At 36.2% G+C, this 23,838-nt stretch overlaps 1 pseudogene across 1 annotated transcript; it reads left to right on the forward strand.

Moving 5' to 3' along the window:
* The first annotated feature begins 20,977 nt into the window (after positions 1 to 20,977).
* LOC309803148 (inosine-5'-monophosphate dehydrogenase 2-like) lies at positions 20,978 to 22,539 on the forward strand (annotated as a pseudogene). The gene has a single exon. The product of its transcript is annotated as an inosine-5'-monophosphate dehydrogenase 2-like (transcript).
* Positions 22,540 to 23,838: the final 1,299 nt, after the last annotated feature.

A 23,838-nucleotide genomic window follows, 5' to 3' on the forward strand; every position in this document is an offset into this window, starting at 1 on the left:
ATAAATTCAGACATTATATATGAAATGAAATATCCTCAAAGGCATAAAAATGCAAGTATTCTTCCTTTGCAATTTAATTCAAACTTGTAATGTTTTTCTAAACTAAACCACCCTTTCCGTATACAGAATTCACAAGAATATTTACATCTATTTATAAAGTGTGTTTCTATATTGTTGGCCTACATACATTTCTAAATAAGGGTGCCTTTTCCTAAGTTCTTTATGTCACTGTTATCATAGCTAGAAATTCTATGCTAGAGGAGTATGACTGAGTGGAGTAAACAAGGGTGGAAACCATACAATAGTGAAAACTGTGCTAAAGGTTATTTACCTGTTGCTGACTCTGGTCATCCTTTGACATTCCCTCTGGCCTGCATCCCTGTTCCTGGTAACAATACAGGTAGTGTTCAAAGAATTATAGATTTTGAATTGATTATTGGGGAGATTACTAATACAGTCTTTCTGTTCTTTTCTCAAAGAACTAATGAGAGACCTGCTAAGGCAGGTTGGGATATTTGGGTTCTGATGATGTTTACAAAGCTATTTTTTTTTTTTTTCGGTACGTGGGCCTCTCACTGTTGTGGCCTCTCCCGTTGCAGAGCACAGGCTCCGGACGTGCAGGCTCAGCGGCCATGGCTCATGGGCCCAGCCACTCCACGGCATGTGGGATCTTCCCGGACCGGGGCATGAACTCGCGTCCCCTGCATCGGCAGGCGGACTCCCAACCACTGTGCCACCAGGGAAGCCCTACAAAGCTAATTTTTAAAGTTAGTTTGCCAAAGTAAATATTTTACATCATTGCATTATTATGTGCTCAATGTCCAGAGAGGAACATTTTGGGGGGTAAATATGCTTGATTTAGTCCTCTTAAGTTGTTTGTTGGATTTTGAATGTTTGCTTCTAATTATATGTTATTCTAGTGGGATGGACATATAGGCTGTCTGAGTTTGTCTTTTTTTCTTAATTTGTTAGACTCCATATCTTTGGAGGAAATGGAGAAGTGCATTTATCCTTGATCTTGATCCAATTTGGATGCAGACCAACAAAGGTGTGAGTTCTTAAGAGGCATAATCATTTATTTTTGTGTTGCTATCAGGGAAGAGTGTTGTGTAAAAAGAATCCATGCATCTCTAATATTTACACATGAGTTAAACATGTTGACTTCTATCCTTATGTTTCAGTTGACATTTGTTTACAGGCAAGTTTTCTTAAACTTGTTGATATCTTTTGTATTCATATTGAGACATGAAAAACTCAAAGTCGGGCTTCCCTGGTGGCGCAGTGGTTGTGAGTCCACCTGCTGAGGCAGGGGACACGGGTTCGTGCCCTGGTCTGGGAAGATCCCACATGCCGCGGAGTGGCTGGGCCCATGAGCCATGGCCGCTGAGCCTGCGCGTCCGGAGCCTGTGCTCCACAATGGGAGAGGCCACAACAGTGAGAGGCCCGTGTACCGCAAAAAAAACCCCAAAAACCTCAAAGTCTTTGTGTTAATTCAGTCATTCAATCAAAATTTAATTTTTACTTAATACCTTTTAGTCATTGAATGCTGTGTGGTGGAAGAGCTACACTTAGGTCAAACCATATGAAATTGATAATATTAGTCTTTTTTTATCAACAAAAATGATAATTCATATGGTACATTCAAATATAAGTTCTTTTTTTTTTTTTTTTTTTTTTTTTTCTTTTTGCGGTATGCGGGCCTCTCACTGTTGTGGCCTCCCCCGTTGCGGAGCACAGGCTCCGGATGCGCAGGCCCAGCGGCCATGGCTCACGGGCCCAGCCGCTCCGCGGCATATGGGATCCTCCCAGACCGGGGCACGAACCCGTATCCCCTGCATCGGCAGGCGGACTCTCAACCACTGCGCCACCAGGGAGGCCCCTCAAATATAAGTTCTTTTGTCTTCTCTGAAGAAACTTGGGATATCAGCAATATAATATGTGGTGATATATGGAAAATTGTAGTTGTGTAGGTCAATGCTTTTCACATTTTTGTCATCCATATGAGTACCATTTGTCTACTTAATTTTTTTCAATGACTCACTTTTTAAGACTTAAATAAATTAAATGATTTTAAGAAGTATTACTCATTAAAGCATGCTAGTTTAAAATGCTAGCTATGAATTTTCTAGTAGCTCTCATGTTTATCAGTGTACCACAAAATTCTCCTTACCTGAGTGAGTCATGTATTATACCTTGAAAAACCACCAGTACTGACAGAAAATGCTGCAGGAGTTCTGCTACATTGGTCGTTTTTTAACATTTCTGGAAATTCAGGCAGAGGTATAGGCCACCAAAGAGAAATTTCTGTTTTTAATAATACATAAATCTGAAAGAAAAATAGTGATGACAAATTTCCCCTAAATTTTATATTACATTATAAGATATATTAGGTTGAACCATAAGAAATCAGCATTCTTATGGATCAAAAATGTTTGCATGTTGGCAATTTTATATAGTTTAATCTTGTATGTAATGGAAAGTATTCCTTTCCCTGAGGAAACTTAAACCAACATTAGAGTTGGATTATCTTTGAAGAGGTGCAATATATTTCTCAGAAAGGGTTTCCTACTGTGCATTGCCACAGGTAGCTTGTTGAAGGAACTCATTCCCTGGGCCATTTCACAGCAGTATTTGCAGTGACCTTTTATATAAGGCAAGTGAAACCTATGCAAGTTGTAGTGGGACTAGATGAAGTAGCAGACCTGCTTATGTTTACAAATATTCTACTCTGATTAGGTGAGACATCTACAAAGAAGATCACCTCTTAACAGATAGATCATTTGCCTCCTATCCACAGCCAGTCAAGTGGATAGAAGTATATCAACATAGCTGGGAGCAATCATCATCTTGCTAAGTATATGGAAGGCAGACAGGCATGAGATATGCGCACATGAATTGTCCTCTTTCAAAGGTCAAATCGCTACATTGCTGGTGTATGCTTGAATGCAGAGTGCACAAATGTCCTGAGTTTAATTTTTCTGATGTCACAATTTGGATCCTATAATATGTAGTGACACTGGAAGATAGTAAGAAAATAAGAGATTTCAGTAGCATGAAAAAGATTTTGCTACCTTCTGCAAAGCCAAAATAGCTATGAAAACATGCCTAATTATTTTTATACAATTTTTTCTCTTCAACAGGTGTTTGTCATTATTTCTCTTTTTAAACAGAGGACTTTTTTTTTGAAATTGAGCTACAATTATGAATACAATGATCTAAATGAAAGGCTTTATACAGAGAGAAATTCATGTAGTGTTAGCCATATAAAATACTTAATTCACATTTGGTAAAGATACTGTTTCACTATATTCTATAATTCTCTTTTGGGGAATGATACTCAGGATATTTTTCCAGTGAGAAGACATAATTCTGGTTGCAGAAGTAGAAGAGGTGAAATGAGATGTGCTAAACCAAGTATAGAATTTAAATTGTTGAACCCATAGAAAGTGTCCAATAATAATTGATTTATTTAAATACATACTCCAAGATTATTTGAAAGTGATAAAGTCAACTTTAATAATTTATCTATTTTTATTAAAAGCAACTTTCTAAAAGTTTCTGTTTTTAAAATTTAGGTACAGCTCAATCAGAGACAACATTCTGAACAATTTTAATCCATTTGTGTATAAAGAATACAAATGACTAATAGATATTTTCTACAGGTTCTATTCTGGATTAATGCACACACAAAAATTTTAGTATAAAATAACTGAGTAGGGGGTTCTTAACTATTGTACCTAATAATTCTTGAGTATAATATTTTCAGTTATTACCTTAACTTATAGTCTTTGAAATATTAAAAATTTTTAACCCATATATGATGTGAAAATAAATCTCTGATTTGAAAGAATGATTTGCTATTTCTTGCATATTTTGTAACATGATGTATCACTGAGGAATGCTTCTTTCATAAGTATATGTAGAACAAAAACATGGCAGTTGTACATTCAGTTGTTAAATGAAGTTTTATGAGAAAATATTGGTATCTATACTAAGCCTGTGTTAGTGAATATATTCTGTTAGAAGTTTATGTGAATGATTTTTGAATGGAACATCTATAGTTATCAAAATATTTAAGCAAAAGGAGCTGAGGTATCTTTGCTAATTATTCCAAGATTTTTACAGAGTATCAATTTTCTTGGAAATGTTACAATGTTGTTTTCCATGTCCTGTTGGATGAAAGTACAGGTGCTTTATGGCTTGATTACTCATCTATAAATTCTCTTTCAATAGATATTAACAATGTAGGGTTGTATATTTAAAATATCATGATCATTTAGTAGTTTAAAAAATCTGAGGTTTTAGGCACTGATAAATTTTCATTCCCATTTATTTATTAAAATGCATTAAAATTCTGTTATAATGGTTATGGGAATATAATGAAAATAAACATGTTTTGGTAGAAATGTATCTATTGTTCTAGTCTAATGAAAAATTGTAATTTATGACATTTATGAAGGGGTGGTAGTGGAAGGACAACATTAGCAAGTAGTTTTTTTTTTCAATTATTCTTACAAATGATTTTGAAAACATTAGGTTAAATATAAAATTTAGCAGGAAAAATGTGCACTACCTCTATCCGCATTAGCCATGGTGAGTTCCTTTGGCTAAGGTCTTATAATTGTTTTCATTCCTGTGTTAGATAATGATTGCATAATTTTCAAAATATCCAGAATATTAATGCATAACAAACACAAATATGTTTAAAATTTTTTGAGAAAGTTATATATTCTTCACAGGATGGAAATGGGTTAGCAAATCTTTCTTTCAAATCAGAGATTTATTTTCACATTATATATTTAAAGCTATAACTCAGGGTCTCTGCTTGTTTTGCTTTCTTCCATTATCAGCGATAACCTTAAAAATCTTTAACCTTTCACAGTACAGGTTCAGTATTAGCTGTCAGATACCATGTTTCACAGGTTAATTTTTCTATTAATTTTTGAACTTTTGTCAGCAGTCATGACATAATAACTCTTTAATTTCTTCAATGAAGTGCAGTGTCAGAAAAAATTATTTCTTGTTTGGATTTGTGTTTCGTAGCACCATGCCCAATCTAGTAAATTCTCATATATGGTACTGGAATCATACTTGGTATATAACAGTTATTGAGTGTATATAAGTTAGAATGCAAGGTTCATGCTGCCTGGTTTTATTTTTATTTATCACAAATCTTGTATGTCTATGCCATATTTGCCCCCTTCTGTTTAATTATTAAGTAGAAAACAATCTTGACAGCAAACAGTATATAAAATAGTATAAGTTAAATTTAAGGCAGTTTAGGTACAGTTAAGTAGTTAATATACTTTTTTAACACGATTAAATTTGTAAATCTGATTCTATGTGTATATGTGAATATAAAGCTATCATATGGAAAAAATATTGTCTTGAAGATAAAAGCTTCACCTCTATCATGTGCATTGATGGAGAAAATATTAATCTTTATAAATAGAAATATTTAGAGTTACTAGTTATTTTATTATAAAAATAATATAGAAATGAGTTTAATTAAGTTTGGATGTCAGCAGCACAATATTTTCAGAAAAGAAGTAGTTTCTAAGGTTAACTTAAGAATAGAGTAGAGTTATATAAAATAATTTTTCAAGAATAGGAAAAGAAATATGGGACTCCAATTTTTGGCATTATGAAGCACAGGAAGCTTAGAAATTTCATTTGTATAGAATATCTTTTGGTTTGGAACGGTGTCTTTGAAAGAGATTATGTCTTAGAAACATAATTTTTTTGAAGGTAATATAGTTTTATTATTTATTTTTTTAACGTCTTTATTAGAGTATAATTGCTTTACAATGGGGTGTTAGTTACTGCTGTATGACAAAGTGAATCAGCTATATCCCCATATATCCTCCCTTTTGCATCTCCCTCCCACACCTCTGGGTGGACACAAAGCACCGAGCTGATCTCCCTGTGCTATGCGGCTGCTTTCAACTAGCTATCTGTTTTACATTTGGTAGTGTATATATGTCAATGTTACTCTCTCACTTCGTCCCAGCTTACCCTTCCCCCTCCTTGTGTCCTCAAGTCCATTCTCTATATCTGAGTTTTTATTCCTGTCCTGCCCCTAGGTTCTTCAGAACCTTTTTTTTTTTTTTTTAGATTCCATATATATGTGTTAGCATATGGTATTTGTTCTTCTCTTTCTGACTTACTTCACTCTGTATGACAGTCTCTAGGTCCATCCACCTCACTACAAATAACTCAATTTCATTTCTTTTTATGGCTGAGTAATATTCCATTGTATATATGTGCCACATCTTCTTTATCCATTCATCTGTCGATGGACACTTAAGTTGCTTCCATGTCCTGGATATTGTAAATAGTGCAGCAATGAACATTGTGGTACATGCTTCTTTTTGAATTATGGTTTTCTCAGGGTATATGCCAGGCAGTGGGATTGCTGGGTCGTATGGTAGTTCTATTTTTAGTTTTTTAAGGAACCTCCATATTGTTCTCCATAGTGATGTATCAATTTACATTCCCACCAACAGTGCAAGAGGGTTCCCTTTTCTCCACACCCTCTCCAGCACTTATTGTTTGTAGATTTTTTTGATGATGGCCATTCTGACTGGTGTGAGGTGATACCTTGTTGTAGTTTTGATTTGCATTTCTCTAATGATTAGTAATGCTGAGCATCCTTTCATGTGATTGTTGGCAATCTGTGTATCTTCTTTGGAGAAATGTGTATTTATATCTTCTGCCCATTTTTGGATTAGGTTGTTGTTTTTTTTGATATTGAGCTGCAAGGGCTGCTTGTATATTTTGGAGATGAATCCTTTGTCAGTTGATTCGTTTCCAAATATTTTCTCCCATTCTGAGGGTTGTCTTTTCGTCTTGTTTATGGTTTCGTTTGCTGTGCAAAAGCTTTTAAGTTTCATTAGGTCCCATTAGTTTATTTTTGTTTTCATTTCCATTTCTCTAGGAGGTGGGTCAAAAAGGATATTGCTGTGATTTATGTCATAGAGTGTTCTGCCTGTGTTTTCCTCTAAGAGTTTGATAGTATCATGTCTTACATTAGGTCTTTAATCCATTTTGAGTTTATTTTTGTGTATGGTGTTAGGGAGTGTTCTAGTTTCATTCTTTTACATGTAGCTCTCCAGTTTTCTCAGCATCACTTATTGAAGAGGCTGTCTTTTCTCCATTGTATATTCTTGCCTCCTTTATCAAAGATAAGGAGACCATATGTGTGTGGGTTTATCTCTGGGCTTTCTACCCTGTTCCATTGATGTATATTTCTGTTTTTGTGCCAGTACTGTATTGTCTTGATTACTGTAGCTTTGTAGTATAGTCTGAAGTTCAGAGGCCTTATACCTCCAGCTCTGTTTTTCTTTCTCAGGATTGCTTTGGCTATTCAGGATCTTTTGTGTTGCCATACAAATTGTGAAATTTTTTGTTCTAGTTCTGTGAAAAAAGCCATTTGTAGTTTCATACGGATTGCATTGAATGTGTAGATTGCTTTGGGTACTATAGTCATTTTTACAATGTTAATTCTTCCAATCCAAGAACATGGTATATGTCTCCATCTGTTTGTATCATCTTTAACTTCTTTCATCAGTGTCTTATAGTTTTCTGCATACAGGACTTTTGTCTCCTTAGGTAGGTCTATTCCTAGGTATTTTATTCTTTCTGTTGCAGTGGTAAATGGGAGTGTTGCCTTAATTTCTCTTTCAGATTTTTTGTCATTAGTGTATAGGAATGCAAGAGATTTCTGTGCATTCATTTTGTATCCTGCAACTTTACCAGATTCATTGATTAGCTCTAGTAGTTTTCTGGTAGCATCTTTACGATTCTCTATGTATAGTATCATGTCATCTGCAAACAGTGACAGCTTTACTTCTTCTTTTCCGATTTGGATTCCCTTTATTTCTTTTTCGTTTCTGTTTGCTGTGGCTAAAACTTCCAAAACTATGTTGAATAAGAGAGGTGAGAGTGGACAACCTTGTCTTGTTCCTGATCTTAGCGGAAATGGTTTCAGTTTTTTTGTTTTGTTTTGTTTTGTTTTTGTGGTACGCGGGCCTCTCACTGTTGTGGTCTCTCCCGTTGCAGAGCACAGGCTCCGGACGTGCAGGCTCAGCGGCCATGGCTCACGGGCCCAGCCGCTCCGTGGCATGTGGGTTCCTCCCGGACCGGGGCACGAACCCGTGTCCCCTGCATCGGCAGGCATACCCTCAACCACTGTGCCACCAGGGAAGCCCAGGTTTCAGTTTTTCACCATTGAGAACGATACTGGCTGTGGGTTTGTCCTATATGGCCTTTATTATGTTGAGGTAAGTTCCCTCGATGCCTACTTTCTAGAGGGTTTTTATCATAAATGGGTGTTGAATTTTTTTGAAAGCTTTCTCTGCATCTATTGAGATGATCATATGGTTTTTCTCCTTCAGTTTTTTCATATGGTTTATCACATTGATTGATTTGCATATATTGAAAAATCCTTGCATTCCTGGAATAAACCCCACTTGATCATGGTGTATGATCCTTTTAATGTGCTGTTGGATTCTGTTTGCTAGTATTTGGTTGAGGATTTTTGCATCTATGTTCATCAGTGATATTGGCCTATAGTTTTCTTTCTTTGTGACATCTTTTTCTCATTTTGGTATCAAGGTGAAGGTGGCCTCGTAGAATGAGTTTGGGAATGTTACTCCCTCTGCTATATTTTGGAAGAGTTTGAGAAGGATAGGTGTTAGCTCTTTTCTAAATGTTTGATAGAATTCGCCTGTGAATCCATCTGGTCCTGGGCTTTTGTTTGTTAGAAGATTTTTAATCACAGTTTCAATTTCAGTGCTTGTGATTGGTCTGTTCATATTTTCTATTTCTTCCTGGTTCAATCTTTGAAGGTTGTGCTTTTCTAAGAATTTCTCCATTTCTTCCAGGTTGTCCATTTTATTGGCATATAGTTGCTTGTAGTAATCTCTCATGATCCTTTGTATTTCTGCTGTGTCAGTTGTTACTTCTTCTTTTCATTTCTAATTCTATTCATTTGAGTTTTCACCCTTTCTTTCTTAATGAGTCTGGCTAATGGTTTATCAGTTTTGTTTATCTTCTCAAAGAAGCAGCTTTTAGTTTTACTTATCTTTGCTATTGTTTCATTTATTTCTGATCTGATCTTTATGATTTCTTTCCTTCTGCTAACTTTGGGATTTTTGTGTGCTTCTTTCTCTAATTGCTTTAGGTGTAAGATTAGGTTGTTTATTTGAGATGTTTCTTGTTTCTTAAGGTAAGATTGCATTCCTATAAACTTTGAACTGCTTATGCTGCCTCCCATAGGTTTTGGGTTGACGTGTGTTCATTGTCATTTGTTTCTAGGTATTTTTTCATTTCCTCTTTGATTTCTTCAGTGATCTCTTGGTTATTTAGTAGTGTATTGTTTACCCTCCATGTGTTTGTATTTTTTACAGATTTTTTCCTGTAATTGATACCTAGTCTTATAACACTGTGGTCGGAAAAGATACTTGATATGATTTCAATTTTCTTAAATTTACCTAGGCTTGATTTGTGACCTAAGATATGATTTATCCTGGAGAATGTTCCATGAGCACTTGAGAAGAAAGTGTATTCTGTTGTTTTTCGATGGAATGTCATATAAATATCAGTTAATTCCATCTGGTCTAATGTGTCATTTAAAGCTTGTGTTTCCTTATTATTTTCATTTTGGATGATCTGTCCTTTGGTGAAAGTGGGGTGTTAAAGTCCATTACTATGATTCTGTTACTGTCAATTTCCCCTTTTATGCCTGTTAGCATTTGCCTTATGTATTGATGTCCTCCTGTGTTGGGTGCATAAATATTTACAATTGTTATATCTTCTTCTTGCATTGATCCCTTGATCATTATGTAGTGTCCTTCTTCATCTCTTGTAATAGTCTTTATTTTAAAGTCTATTTTATGTGGTGTGAGAATTGCTCCTCCAGCTTTCTTTTGATTTCCATTTGCATGGAATATTTTTTCCATCCCCTCACTTTCAGTCTGTATGTTTCCTTAGGTCTGAAGTGGGTCTCTTGTAGACAGCATAATATACTGGTCTTGTTTTTGCATCCATTCAGCTATGTTTTGGTTCAAGCATTTAATCCATTTACATTGAAGTAGTTATCAATATCTATGTTCCTATTACCATTTTCTTAATTGTTTTTGTTTTGTTATTGAAGGTCTTTTCCTTCTCTTGTGTTTCCTGCCTAGACAAGTTCCTTTAGCATTTGTTGTAAAGCTGGTTTGGTGGTGCTGAATTCTCTTAGCTTTTGCTTGTCTGTAAAGATTTTAATTTCTCCGTCAAATCTGAATGAGATCCTTGCTGGTAGAGTAATGTTGCTTGTAGGTTTTTCCCTTTCATCACTTTAAATATGTCCTGACACTCCCTCTGGCTTGCAGAGCTTCTGCTGAAAGATCAGCTGTTAACCTTATGGGCATTCCCTTGTATGTTATTTGTTGCTTTTTCCTTCCTGCTTTTAATATTTTTTCTTTGTGTTTAATTTTTGATAGTTTGATTAATATGTGTCTTGGCATGTTTCTCCTTGGATTTATCCTGTATGGGACTCTTTGTGTTTCCTGGATTTGATTGATATTTCCTTTCCCATATTAGGGAAGTTTTCAACTATAATCTCTTCAAATATTTTCTCAGTCCCTTTCTTTTTCTCTTCTTCTTCTGGGAGCCCTATAATTCGAATATTGGTGTGTCAAATGTTGTCCCATAGGTCTCTGAGACTCTCCTCAATTCTTTTCATTCTTTTTTCTTTATTCTGCCCTGCAGTAGTTATTTCCACTATTTTATCTTCCAGGTCACTTATCTGTTCTTCTGCCTCAGTTTTTCTGCTATTGATTCCTTCTGGAGAGTTTTTAATTTCATTTAGTGTGTTTTTCATCATTGTTTCTTTGCTCTTTAGTTCTTCTAGGTCCTTGTTAAACGTTCCTTGTATTTTCTCCATTCTATTTCCAAGAAGTTGAATCATCTTTACTATCATTACACTGAATTCTTTTTCAGGTAGACTGCCTATTTCCCCTTCATTTGTTTGGTCTGGTGGGTTTTTACCTTGCTCCTTCATCTGTTGTGTATTTCTCTGTCTTCTCATTTTGCTTACCTTTTGGTGTTTGGTGTCTCCCTTTTGCATGCTGCCAGTTTGTAGTTCCCTTTGTTTTTGGTGTCTGCCTCCAGTGGGTAAGGTTGGTTTGATGGGTTGTGTTGGCTTTCTGGTGGAGGGGACTGGTACCTGTGTTCTGGTGGATGAGGCTGGATCTTGTCTTTCTGGTGGAGAAGACCACGTCCAGTGGTGTGTTTTGGGGTGTCTGTGACCTTATTATGATTTTAGGTGCTCCTGTCTGCTAATGGGTGAGGCTGTGTTTCTGTCTTTCTAGTTGTTTGACATGGGGTGTCCAGCACTGTAGACTGTTGGTCGTTGAGTGGAGCTGAGTCTTAGTGTTGAGATGGAGATCTCTGTGAGAGCTTTCGCTGTTTGATATTATGTGGAGCCAGGAGGTCTCAGGTGGACCAATGTCCTGATCTCAGCTTTCCCACCTCAAAGGATCAGGCCTGACACCTGGCCAGAGCACCAAAACCCTGTCAGCCACATGGCTCAGAAGAAAAGGAAGAAAAAAATGAAAGAAAGAAAGAAACAAAAATAAAATAAAGTTATTAATATAAAAAAATTATTTAAAATTAATAAGTAATAAAGAAAAGAAAGAAAGAAAGAGAGCAACCAAACCAAAAAACAAATCCACCAATGATAAGAAGCACTAGAAACTATACTATAAAAACAAACAGAAAATGGACAGACAGAATCCTAGGACAAGTGACAAAAGTAAAGCTATACAGACAAAATCACACAAAGAAGCATACAGACACACACTCACAAAAAGAGAAATAGGAAAAAAAAATATATGTCTATATATATAAAAAAAGGAAGAGAGTAACCAAATCATTAAACAAATCTACCAATGATAATAAACTCTAAATACTAAACTAACATAAACATAAAACCAGAAAAAATTAGATGCAGAAAGCAAACCCCAAATCTACAGTTGCTCCCAAAATCTATTCCAGAGATTCAGGGTACATCAAGTTGACTGTGAAGATTTAATCTGCTGTTCCTGAGGATGCTGTGAGAAATTTCCCTTTCTCTTCTTTGTTGGCACAGCTCCTGGGGTTCAGCTTTGGATTTGGCCCTGCCTCTGTGTGTAGGTTGATGGCATCTGTTCCCCGCCCAGACTGGGTGGAGTTAAAGTAGCAGCTGATTAGGGGGCTCTGGCTCACTCAGGCTGGGGGGAGGGAGGGGTACGGAATGCAGGGTGAGCCTGTGGCAGCAGAGGCCGGCATGATGTTGCAACAGCCTGAGGTGTGCCGTGTGATCTCCTGGGGATGTTGTCCCTGGATCACGGGACCCTGGTAGTGGTGGACTGCACAGGCTCCTGGGAGGAGTGGTGTGGATAGTGACCTGTGCTTGCACACAGAATTCTTTGTGGCTGCAGTAGCAGCCTTAGAGTCTCATGCCCGTCTCTGGTGTCTGCACTGATAGACGCGGCTTGCTCCCGTCTCTGGAGCTCATTTAGGCGGTGCTCTGAATCCCCTCTCCTTGTGCACCCCAAAACAGTGGTCTCTTGCCTCTTAGGCAGTTCCAGACTTTTCCCTGGACTCCCTCCCTGCTAGTTGTGGTGCACTAGCCCCTTCAGGCTGTGTTCACTCAGCCAACCCCAGTCCTCTCCCTGGGATCTGACCTCCAAAGCCTGATCCTCAGCTCCCAGCCCCGAACCACCCCAGCAGGTGAGCAGACAACACTCTCAGGCTGGTGAGTGCTGGTCAGCACCGATCCTCTATGCAGGAATCTCTCCACTTTTCCCTCTGCATCCCTTTGGCTGTGCTCTCCTCTGTGGCTCTGAAGCTTCCCCCCCTGCCCACCCCCCTTTTCCTTCAGTGAAGGGGCTTCCTAGTGTGTGGAAACTTTTCCTCCTTCACAGCACCCTCCCAGAGGTGCAGGTTTTGTCCCTATTCTTTTGTCTCTGTTTTTCCTTTTTTCTTTTGCCCTACCCAGGTGTGTGTGGATTTTCTTGTTGTTTGGGAAGTCTGAGGTCTTCTGCCAGCATTCAGTAGGTGTTCTGTAGGAGCTGTTCCACATGTAGATGTAGTTTTGATGTATTTGTAGGGAGGAAGATGATCTCACATCTTACTCCTCTGCCATCTTGAAGGCACCTCCAGCCTTGACCTCAGTTTTTTTTTTTTTTTTTTTTTTTTCGGTATGCGGGCCTCTCACTGTTGTGGCCTGTCCCGTTGCAGAGCACAGGCTCCGGACGCACAGGCTCAGCGGCCATGGCTCACGGGCCCAGCCGCTCCGCGGCATGTGGGATCCTCCCGGACCGGGGCACGAACCCGTGTCCCCTGCATCGGCAGGCAGACTCTCAACCACTGCACCACCAGAGAAGCCCTTGACCTCAGTTTTATTATTTTAAAATATCAATATACATCTTGCAAAAAGCTTCTAAAAGCTAGTGTTTCCAGGTGATAGTTTTTAAATTAATTTTATTCTGTGGATAAGGAAAATACCATTCTTAAAGCTTAAATATATGCCCTGTCATATAGCATTCAAGCAAAGGCAGTACAAACTTATCTTCAGCTTAATATATCAATATATGAACATAAATAATTACGGATATGTTCATGTACATGGGTTAATATACACATATTTCATAGCTCTCTTTGCTGGGAGGGTCTAGAAGCAGTGATACCCCAGTAGAAACAAGCTATCCGGTATCAAGATCTTGGTTTCTAAGTTCCACTGGAACCCATTCTTCAATAAAATGAACCTTTGAAAAGAGGCTGAATCTAGGGCTTGCTTGCAAAGCATTGGAAATTAAAAAACAAAAACAAAAAAACCTGCTTCTTCACCTCAGGTAATTTGAGAAGCTTTGGCCTAGAACTTTAGGTTTAACAGGCCGATGCACTGCTCAGAGGTGGGAGACAAAATGATGGGTTTACAAAAATTGGGAGATCATATCTGATATTCTTGCAAAGGTGATCTGTTCAGTGGATAAACCACAGTAACAATAACAAAAAGCAAATAATGAAAAATAAACCATGTCAATATAAAGCTGCTCTGCAGAGTGGCATTGTGAGGATACTTCAGCTCTGGGTGAATGGAGAAAGTCTCCCATGAGAATCCCTAAGAATTCTTTCCTATTGTTGGTTTGAGGCCCCAAGCCATATTACCTATGTGGTCCCACAAGAAAGCAAAAAATTAAGTATAAAGTGTTTCTGGTATAAAGTTCTCCAGATGTAACTGTCTCTTCAGATAATACAAGGACCTAGGCTTGCTTTATTCTAATTAGCTCCCTTCCAACTTATATGCTATTATTGTTCAAATTAGTGATACTATTAACCTTAGAACCTTTTAAGTAACATAAATTAAATATCTGGGGTAGCCACTAAATGAATAGGAATTAAAGACTGAGCTGTGAAACTAGTAGAGGAAAATGTAATAAGAAACAGAAAAAGGTTGATAGAAATAATTCCAAATACTTTATGTCGACAACACAACAAATGTAAATAGACGAAATTCTTCAATAAAATAAAAGATTATCAAAATGGAAATACAAAGAAAATCTGCCTATATGTTCTAAATAAGAGACACAAGTAAAATATAAAAACAAAGAAAGGTTCAAAGTAAAAGGTACAAAGAAAGATATACCAAGCACATTCTATACAAAACAAAGTGTATATAGTTGGATTGAAAGAGGATGAAATAAATTGTAAGGTACAAACATCTCTGGAAATAAAGAGGGTAACATCATTTTGCCTCCTGTCTCTGAGCAATGTATCTGGCTTGTTAAACCTAAGCTCTAGGACATATCAGGACAAAACAAACCTGTTAATAAGACAGTTTGGTATTTGTGCAGAGATGGAAAACTATATTGACGAATCAGAGAACCCAGAAATAAACTGGTGTATATATTAACATTTGATACAGGTGAAAGTTGGCATTGAGAAAGGATGGCTTATTAAATTCAGGAACATTAGATCTATAGCTCACAGCATCCACAGAAGTCAATTCTAGATAGACAAAAACTTAACTCTGAAAACCAGCTCTTCAAACCTTAGCGTCAATCATAGAGAATATCTTTATGCACTTGAAGTAGAGGATACTTTCTTAATATTAAAAAAGCTCAAAACAATGTCAAAAAGTTGATAGTTTCATCTACATTAAAATTAAGAACTTATGTTCATTGAAAAAATAAAAAGAAAAGTAAAAAACAGATTAGCATATATATATATGCCATGTATATTCCCGTGAATCAAAAGGAAATACATAAACCAACAATCCAGTGAAAAAGATGTGAAAAAGTTATGAACAGTTATTTCTTAGAAGGGAAACACAAATTTTAATAAATATATGAAAAGATGCTTAAGTTTATTAGTTCTCAGGAAAATATTAGTTAAAGGTCCAATGATATACCTACCAGACATAAATTTAAAAGCCGATAAGATCACATATTTTCAGACATGAGGAACAATAGGAACTCTGACACACTGCTGTGGGAATTATAAAATTGGTGTATTCTAGAAAACAATTTGCCTTTTCCAAGTAAAGTTCAAAATATACCCTATGACCCAGCAATAGGTCTCCTCAAGTCTCTCTTGTATTGTGATAGGAGGCTCAGACTAGAACATAACCCTCAACACATTTGTCAGCAGTGCATAAATAAAATTTGATATATATTGACAATGGCATCATACTAAGATGAAATAATGCACAATGATAGACACGAGCATATCTCAAAACTTAATGTCAAGAGTCAAATCATGTCACAGCAGAGTTTCTTCAGTATGATTTCATGTAAGTTCAAATTTGGGACAAAAGGAACAGGTTGTATAAGTATATAGATATATGTGGCAAAGTCCATAGAGAAAAGAGATAATGAATAATACAAAATTTATTGGTTATCTCTGATGGGGGGAATTGCAAGCAAAGATGACAAAATATGAAGCTTTAGAAAATACAAGGCCCCAACTACATAAATTGGTTAATGGGAAAACCGGTATACATTTTATTACTACTCTTTGAGCTAGCCATATATGTTAAATATGCTCCTCTTTATGAATATTTAATAATAAAATAAAAGAAATGTAGAAATCATGATCTATTTGATATTTTGAAGCCAATATATAATGTCTTATTGGAACACTGGGGTACATAAATGAACTAATCAATCAAGCAGGAACTGAAAAGGCAAAACAAAGATATTGGGCTTAGTTAGGCCCTAGCTGTCATAGAAAATATTCCTTAATTAATAGATAATCAGGATTCTATTATCTGTTGATAGGGCAATATGCTAACTTATCAGTGGTACCAAGAGAATCAGAGATCTCAAAAAATATTTTTACTGTTATTTTATTTAGTAAATATATAGGTAGATGGTGAGGTTACTTCATCAAGATATCTAAAAAAGATTTGGCTATAAATATTTGAGAAATGGAATAAACATATAAAATTATAATGTTTAGATAATGAATAGTTTAGGACAACAATGTAAGAGAGATCACACAAATAGGTCAAGAATATTTAATTTCAGACCCGGCATAACTGACCAGGAGACAAGTTCAGTGTGCAAAATACACATTGCCATGAGCTCTCTGTCATTATTACTAAGTACATATCCAGTTTGACTATACTGACTGAACTTTTTTAGGACTTCAGGGTATTAACAATCATTTGAAACAAAATGACTGGAAAGGTATGTGTGCAGAAAGAATTGGAATCATGATGGGATATTTAAACGTAGCTTGACAAAATTTGCCATTCAAACTTGATCAAAAGGAAAAGCTCCTGCTCACATTTTATATGTGATAATAAGTGGAAATGGTCTCATAGACTTTTACTTCTGAGTCTTGTTTGTCTTTAAATGATTGCAGGGAAAAATGTTTAAGATGGCAGAAATTTTTCTCAAATTAAAAGAAACTGAAAAATTGCTGTTGAAAAGATGAATGTGCTAGATTTATTAATCTCACGTAATCATTAGTCTTAGGGGTATTTTTTTTTGCTTTTAGTATTCAAATGTTCTCAACTTTTGATTTGTCGTAAGTCTTTAACAATGTCACAGGGATAAAGCATAACACAAAGGACGGTTGCACCCATAGCTCATGATTTCCATGTATTATTCTGTTTCAGACAATAAACCAAATTCATAGCTTGGTTCTTTATTGAAATTCTTTTCCTTTTCTAATAATAAGAATTTAATTTTATCCCATAACTGCATTTGAGATTAATTGGGACCTTACATTTTAGACTATAGTAACATTTTGGATCATCTATAATATTTGGATGGTTTTGTTTATCATCCAATTATTTTGTTAAATTTACAGTGGACATTTTCATAACAATAAAGGCTTATATGCCAGGTATTGTGCCAAATGTGTAACTTTTTATCCTCATGTCAGACCTATAAGATAGGCACAATTTTATATTCTTTTCACTGATAGAATGCGTTTAGAGAGGTTAGATGACCTGCCTAAGATCACACATCTCACATCTGGCAAGTGGTCTGAAACCCATTACGCAACATCAAAACCATAGTCTTTAAGCATTACACTGCAGTATCTCCTTTCCAGGAAATTTTCTATATATTCATCTTTCATTTCCTTTCTTCTTGTACATTTGTTTCCACCATTTGTTATCTATGTTATGTGTTCTTTTTAGTAAACCAATTTTCACCATCCGTAATAGTAATAGTTCTGTTATTCTTAACCACTGCTCAAGGTTTCTGGAGCAATGATTGGAGGCTTGGAACCAGTGAACATAAGTTTATACTTAAAATTTACTCAGAAATTGCTCATTTCAGTTTTCTAGTGTATGTGGACAAGTTATGTCATCAAAATGTGTTGCTTTATCTACATTTGTCTATTTTCCAAAATTTTAATATGAATATTCATCATGGTTTATTAAGTTGTATTTATGTAAATACATCTACATCTATCTATATTAGATATCATTTAATTATAGAAATATTATAAAAAATTTTTCCCCCAGAAGAAATAATGCAGTGGGATGTTTGGCTCTGAAAAAGTATTAAGAGTCAAAAAGTTCCTAAATTTTTTTCCTTAAACTCTACAATTAAAGATAAACAAAAGTAGATATACATAAATATATTAAAAAGTTGTAAATTTCTGGTTGCTTGAGATAATTATGTATTTTCTAATGCGTCCCATTCCAAAGTCTATCTGCTGAAATACAGCACTATAATCTGCTTTCTGAGTCCTATAAGGTGTAGTTTTAAAATTAAGGTCACAAGAAGGTGAAGACAGGCAGTAATACACTTGTTGACCCTTCACAGGAATTCCAGATAAAACCCCAGAAGTTGAGTCAGAGATAATCACAAGATCTGGAATTTACAATAACAAACTCTCCATATATCTACCTGTCAGACTTCTTCCTCTTAGGGAGGGACAAAAGGTCACTAAAATAGCTTTTTTTTCATGCAAATGTTTTTACTCTTCTTTGGAGGGTAATGAGAAGTTATAGTATAAGTTATATAGGGATATTAGATTTTTTTCATTGACACTGTTTATTCTTAAAGGCCCAAATATTAATAACATTTTTTCAGGAAGATTATAGAAGTGGGAAAAAAGTCATAACAAGAACAGCAAAAAAGGAAAACAAAAGATTGATTACTGAAGCAAAGATCAAATGTTAGCAAATTTCACAAGATTGAACATGTGAGAAAATTCTAATTTAAATGAAATTCAAAACAAAATCCATGCAATTTTTTCAATCCTTATGTAGCCATATGCTAAGGTGAGGTAGTGCGATATTAAATAAAGGCATCACATGCTTCATCCTTTTTCTACTTTATTCCTAGTAAATAGAAAATATCATGAAAATACTGCCAGTTATTATTATAATTTTCCTAGCAATAATTCTGTTGATAAAATTCTGTTTTCTTAGGATTTCATAGGCAATAGAAAACAGTGTAGAGTTACATTCTTTTAAGTGTGTTGTCAGTTCTACAATATTAACATCATAATTTTACTTTCCTTTACAAATATGAGATCAGCCGTGGCTAAGTATTAAAAGAGTAAATCCATGTTATTATTTCCCATCTCTCTCCGCCCTGGGTTTTGGTTTAAAAGACAAATATTATAGAACATTCAATTTATTTTCGTGATCTACAGCATGGATATAAGTCTTAAAATGAACATATACAGTATACTTGAATTTTATGGTACATCTTAGTAATGTTTAGTGTTTCGAATGTAACAGAAATGTATAGCATTTCTAAAAAAAACTTTATCATCTAAGAATATGATACATCTATCTTCAAAATTCAATGACATTTTTTTCAAAAGAGAAAAATATAGTAATATCTTATTTTCATTTCTTATTATATGATGAGGATTACAGGCAATATTGTTGTTAGAGGCAATCAACATTTTCCAAAAGCCAAGCAAAAGACACATGTTGTCACTTAACCTAAAGGATCTTATCTATCTGATATTCATTCTGTATGGCCTGTGACTTTCCATTAATGTGAGATAGAGAGGGAATGGTGAAGGGAACAACATTTATTGAGATGCTATCTCAATGCTATTTTTCACTTTACAGATGAAGCTAAGGGTGTGAACCATGTTTGTTTTGCTTACTTGTTAACAGAGTGAATATTTTTAAATTAAAGAGGAAAACTTTTCAAATCCTTGAACTAATCAATTTGCATAAAGCAATTGGAAATGCCAACCGAAACCTAAATGATATTGTTTGATCTGCCTACTTAAGACAATAATTCTTGCTTGTCTTAAGAATGTTTTCCCTAATTATTCTTTGTTTCTCTTAAAAATATGGAAACTTGATTGGTATTGGTTGATTCCTGATTTATAACTTGCATATTCTTCTTGCTTGGTTTATGAATCATCAGGCTACAGGACAAAAAATAACCAGTAAGATGACTTTCTCCATTTCCTCAGTTTTTACTTATAAATTATGTACATCCTTTCTCCAAAGCTAAACAAAATTTCTTATCCAAATTCCCATTTCTTTTAGGAAGTCTGAATTAACAAGAAATCAAACAATATCACTTTTCTTTTATCTCAAACTTTCTATTTGGAATCAAGTTTGTTTTTGGATCATTTTTGTCGTCTCTTCTCGGTTTGTGTGACATCCTTAACTCTTTGTTGCATCTGACAAAAGACATGCTCTGTTTTTTTCCTTTTTTTTTAAATTAATTTTTATGTGGAATTCAGATGAGAAAGAATGCAGTATTGCTTTGACTGCCTGCCATAATATAAAATGTAGTAAAATGTACAGCTGGTGATAGTCTAGTTAGAATTTTTTAATGAAATATAAAGGAAAAGACCAAGTGCTTAATTTTTACATGCTGCATTTCATTTAAAAAATTCATGGTATCTTTTTGAATAATTTTTACTCATGCAGATGTTCTGAATATTGGAAACAGACGTTTATTTTATTTCCTTGGTTCCCATTTCACACTAAGCTTTTGCACAAAGAAGGTGGGCTGAATAGCTAAATTATTTGTGAGTCAGGATTCCAAGGGTAATTATTCTCAGATAATTGCCAAATGACTCATGGCAAGACTTTCAATAATGTGTACCTTGCTTTGTCTAGTTCAGATCTGGAGGATACTGGTTGTTTAACATAATAGAAAAGAACTTTAGGCTATTTAAGAAGACATGCATGTCAGTAAAAATGTGGTTGACTCTTAAAATAATAGACAACCCCATTTATGTTATTTCTTAGATGATGAATCATTGCTGTAAGAGCTGTGTTTCACAAATTTCAGAATTTTGAAATTTCTAAATAATCAAAAGTACTTTTTCTTTTTAGCTTAACACACATTATAAGAAATTCAGTCTGAGTCATTTAGAATTAAGTGACTAGAAGTTATAATGATGATTTAAGCTTTCCCCCCAAATTACCAGTATATAAAAATTTTGGCTCTGCAGCATGGTCCTCGGAGATGCTCGGCCTTGCCCTTTGCTAGCCATGGCCAACTACCTGAGAGTGGCGGCATGTCCTACGTGCCAGACAATGGACTCACTGCACAGCAGCTGTTCAACTGTAGGGACAGTCTCACCTACAGCGACTTTCTCATTCTCCCTGGGTACATCGACTTCACTGCAGACCAAGTGGACCTGACCTCTGCTCTGACTAAAAATATCACTTTGAAGACCCCACTGGTTTCCTCACCCATGGACACAGTCTCACAGGCTGGGATGGCCATAGTAATGGCGCTTACAGGTGGTATTGGCTTCACCCACTACAACTGTATGTCAGAATTCCAGGCCAATGAAGTTCGTGAAGTGAAGAAATATGAGCAGGGATTCATCATGGACCCTGTGGCCCTCATTCCCAAGGATCGAGTGTGGGATGTCTTTGAAGCCAAGGCCTGGCATGGCTTCTGTGGTGTCCCCATCACTGACACAGGCCGGATGGGGAGCCACCTGGTGGGCATCATCTCCTCAAGGGACATTGATTTTCTCAAGGAGGAGGAGCATGACTGGTTTTTGGGAGCAATCATGACAAAGAGGGAAGACTTGGTGGTAGCCCCTGCAGGCATCACATTGAAGGAAGCAAATGAAATTCTGCAGCGCAGCAAGAAGGGAAAGTTACCCATTGTAAATGAAGATGATAAGCTGGTTGCCATCATTGCCCAGAGAGACCTGAAGAAAAACTGAGATTACCCACTGGCCTCCAAAGATGCCAAGAAGCAGCTGCTGTGTGGAGCAGCCATCGGCACTCATGAGGATGACAAGTATTGGCTGGACTTGGCTAGCCCAGGCTGGTGTGGTCGTTATGGTTTTGGACTCTTCCCAGGGAAACTCCATCTTCCAGATCAACATGATCAAATACATCAAAGAGAAATACCCCAGTCTCCAAATCATTGGAGGCAATGTGGTCACAGCTGCTTAGGCCCAGAACCTCACTGATGCTGGTGTAGATGCCCTGAGGGTGGGAACGGGCAGTGGCTCCATCTGCATCACTCAAGAAGTGCTGGCCTGTGGGTGGCCCCAAGCAACAGCAGTGTACAACGTGTCAGAATATGCACGGTACTTTGGTGTCCCTGTCATCACTGATGGAGGAATCCAAAATGTGGGCCATGTTGCCAAAACTTTGGTCCTTGAGGTCTCCACAGTTATGATGGGCTCCCTCCTGGCTGTTACCACTGAAGCCCCTGGCGAGTTTTCTTCTCTGATGGGATATAGCTAAAGAAATATCATGGTATGTGTTCTCTCGATGCCATGGACAAACATCTCAGCAGCCAGAACCGATACTTCAGTGAAGCTGACAAAATCAAGGTGGTCCAGGGGCTGTCTGGGGCTGTGCAGGATAAAGGGTCCATGCACAAATTTGTTCCCTACCTGATTGCCAGCATCTAGCACTCCTACCAGGACATTGGTGCCAAGAGTTCGACCCAAGTCCAAGCCATGATGTATTCTGGAGAGCTCAAGTTTGAGAAGGGAACATCCTCAGCTCAGGTGGAAGGTGGTGTCCACAGCCTCCACTAATATGAGAAGCGTCTTTTCTGAAAAGGGATACAGCACACCCTCGGTTTTTCAATAAAAGTTAAAAAAAAAATTTTTGACCAATGTCTTACTCTTTAGATAAAATAGGGGTCCCTGGCTGGATAACTTACAGAGCCATGTGCCTGATAGTCATGGATAACCCATGTGTCAAAGTGATGATTTGCCAGCTTGGTTAATGAATGAATATGCAAAGGACCTCAGGATATGTTTTGTGAGTGATTATCATTATCAGTAATGACGAGAATGAATTTATTGTGAGTTAGGTTACTTTCCATATTTAATAATTTTCATTTTTCAAAGTTATATCATTCTGGAAAGAAAAATTACTAATGGATTTCTATTTGACAGATCATCTTTTTATAATGCATATGATCCTTTAAAAAAGAATTATTTTCCCACTGCTATTTATTCTCTCCACATTGACCCTGCTAACAGGAAGAATATATCTGCTTGGGAAAGAGGAATCCCCAAATCTAGGCTTTGTTCTACCTCTGTTTCCCACTAATCGATTCAAATAGATTTAAAAAAAAAAAAACTCCTTAAAAAAGAAAGTCCATTGTCTTGAATGACTACGTATTCTTGCTATTCATAAATTTCATTCTGTTTTCCTGATTTACCCAAAATAAGGCAGTTTTCCTGTTGAGGTTAATTTGGGATATGTAAAATAACCCCATCCTCTAAAAAACAAGGTTGAAATATTTTATCCTGGATATCAGTGACAGTCATTTGTTTTTCACTATATTTAGATTCTCTCAGTATTCTTCTTAAGTCACAAGTTGATCAAGATTGTGATCTCATTTTGGTATAGTGTAAGGCTGTTGAGATGGAAAAGATTAAAAACCAAAACCAAAACAAAACAATTAAAAAATAACTTGTCCACTGTTTCTGGTCCCAGTTACCATGTTGTGGTTAAAAGCAACTCCATATGATCTATCACTCTGATTCGTTTTCCCCTTGATTGTAAATGATAACCCAAACGTTCTTGGGCATACAAAAAAAACCCAGTTCATTCTAGTAAAAGAAGTTTGTGGAAGTGTGTGGGAAGTACAGAATTGAATTAATTCTGTGCCCTTGGAAAATTTTGACATCTGTACCAAACGCAACACGTTTTCATCATTTTTAGTCTGGCCCCAGGAAGGATATTAGTCCAGTAGATTTCTCAATCCTGTGATAAGGAAAAATACCTTTTGTTATTTTCTATCATTAATTGCTTCTTTAATCTCTCAGTGGTAGTGCTATGGTGCAAGGTGGGAAGGGAAGTGGTCAAAGTTGAATAGCAGAGCAGAGTATCATGTTATCTGGATGTCAGTGGTAGGCACA

The sequence above is a fragment of the Mesoplodon mirus genome, assembly GCF_964341445.2.
Source record: "Mesoplodon mirus genome assembly, chromosome: 4".
NCBI classification, from domain to species: Eukaryota; Metazoa; Chordata; class Mammalia; order Artiodactyla; family Ziphiidae; genus Mesoplodon; species Mesoplodon mirus.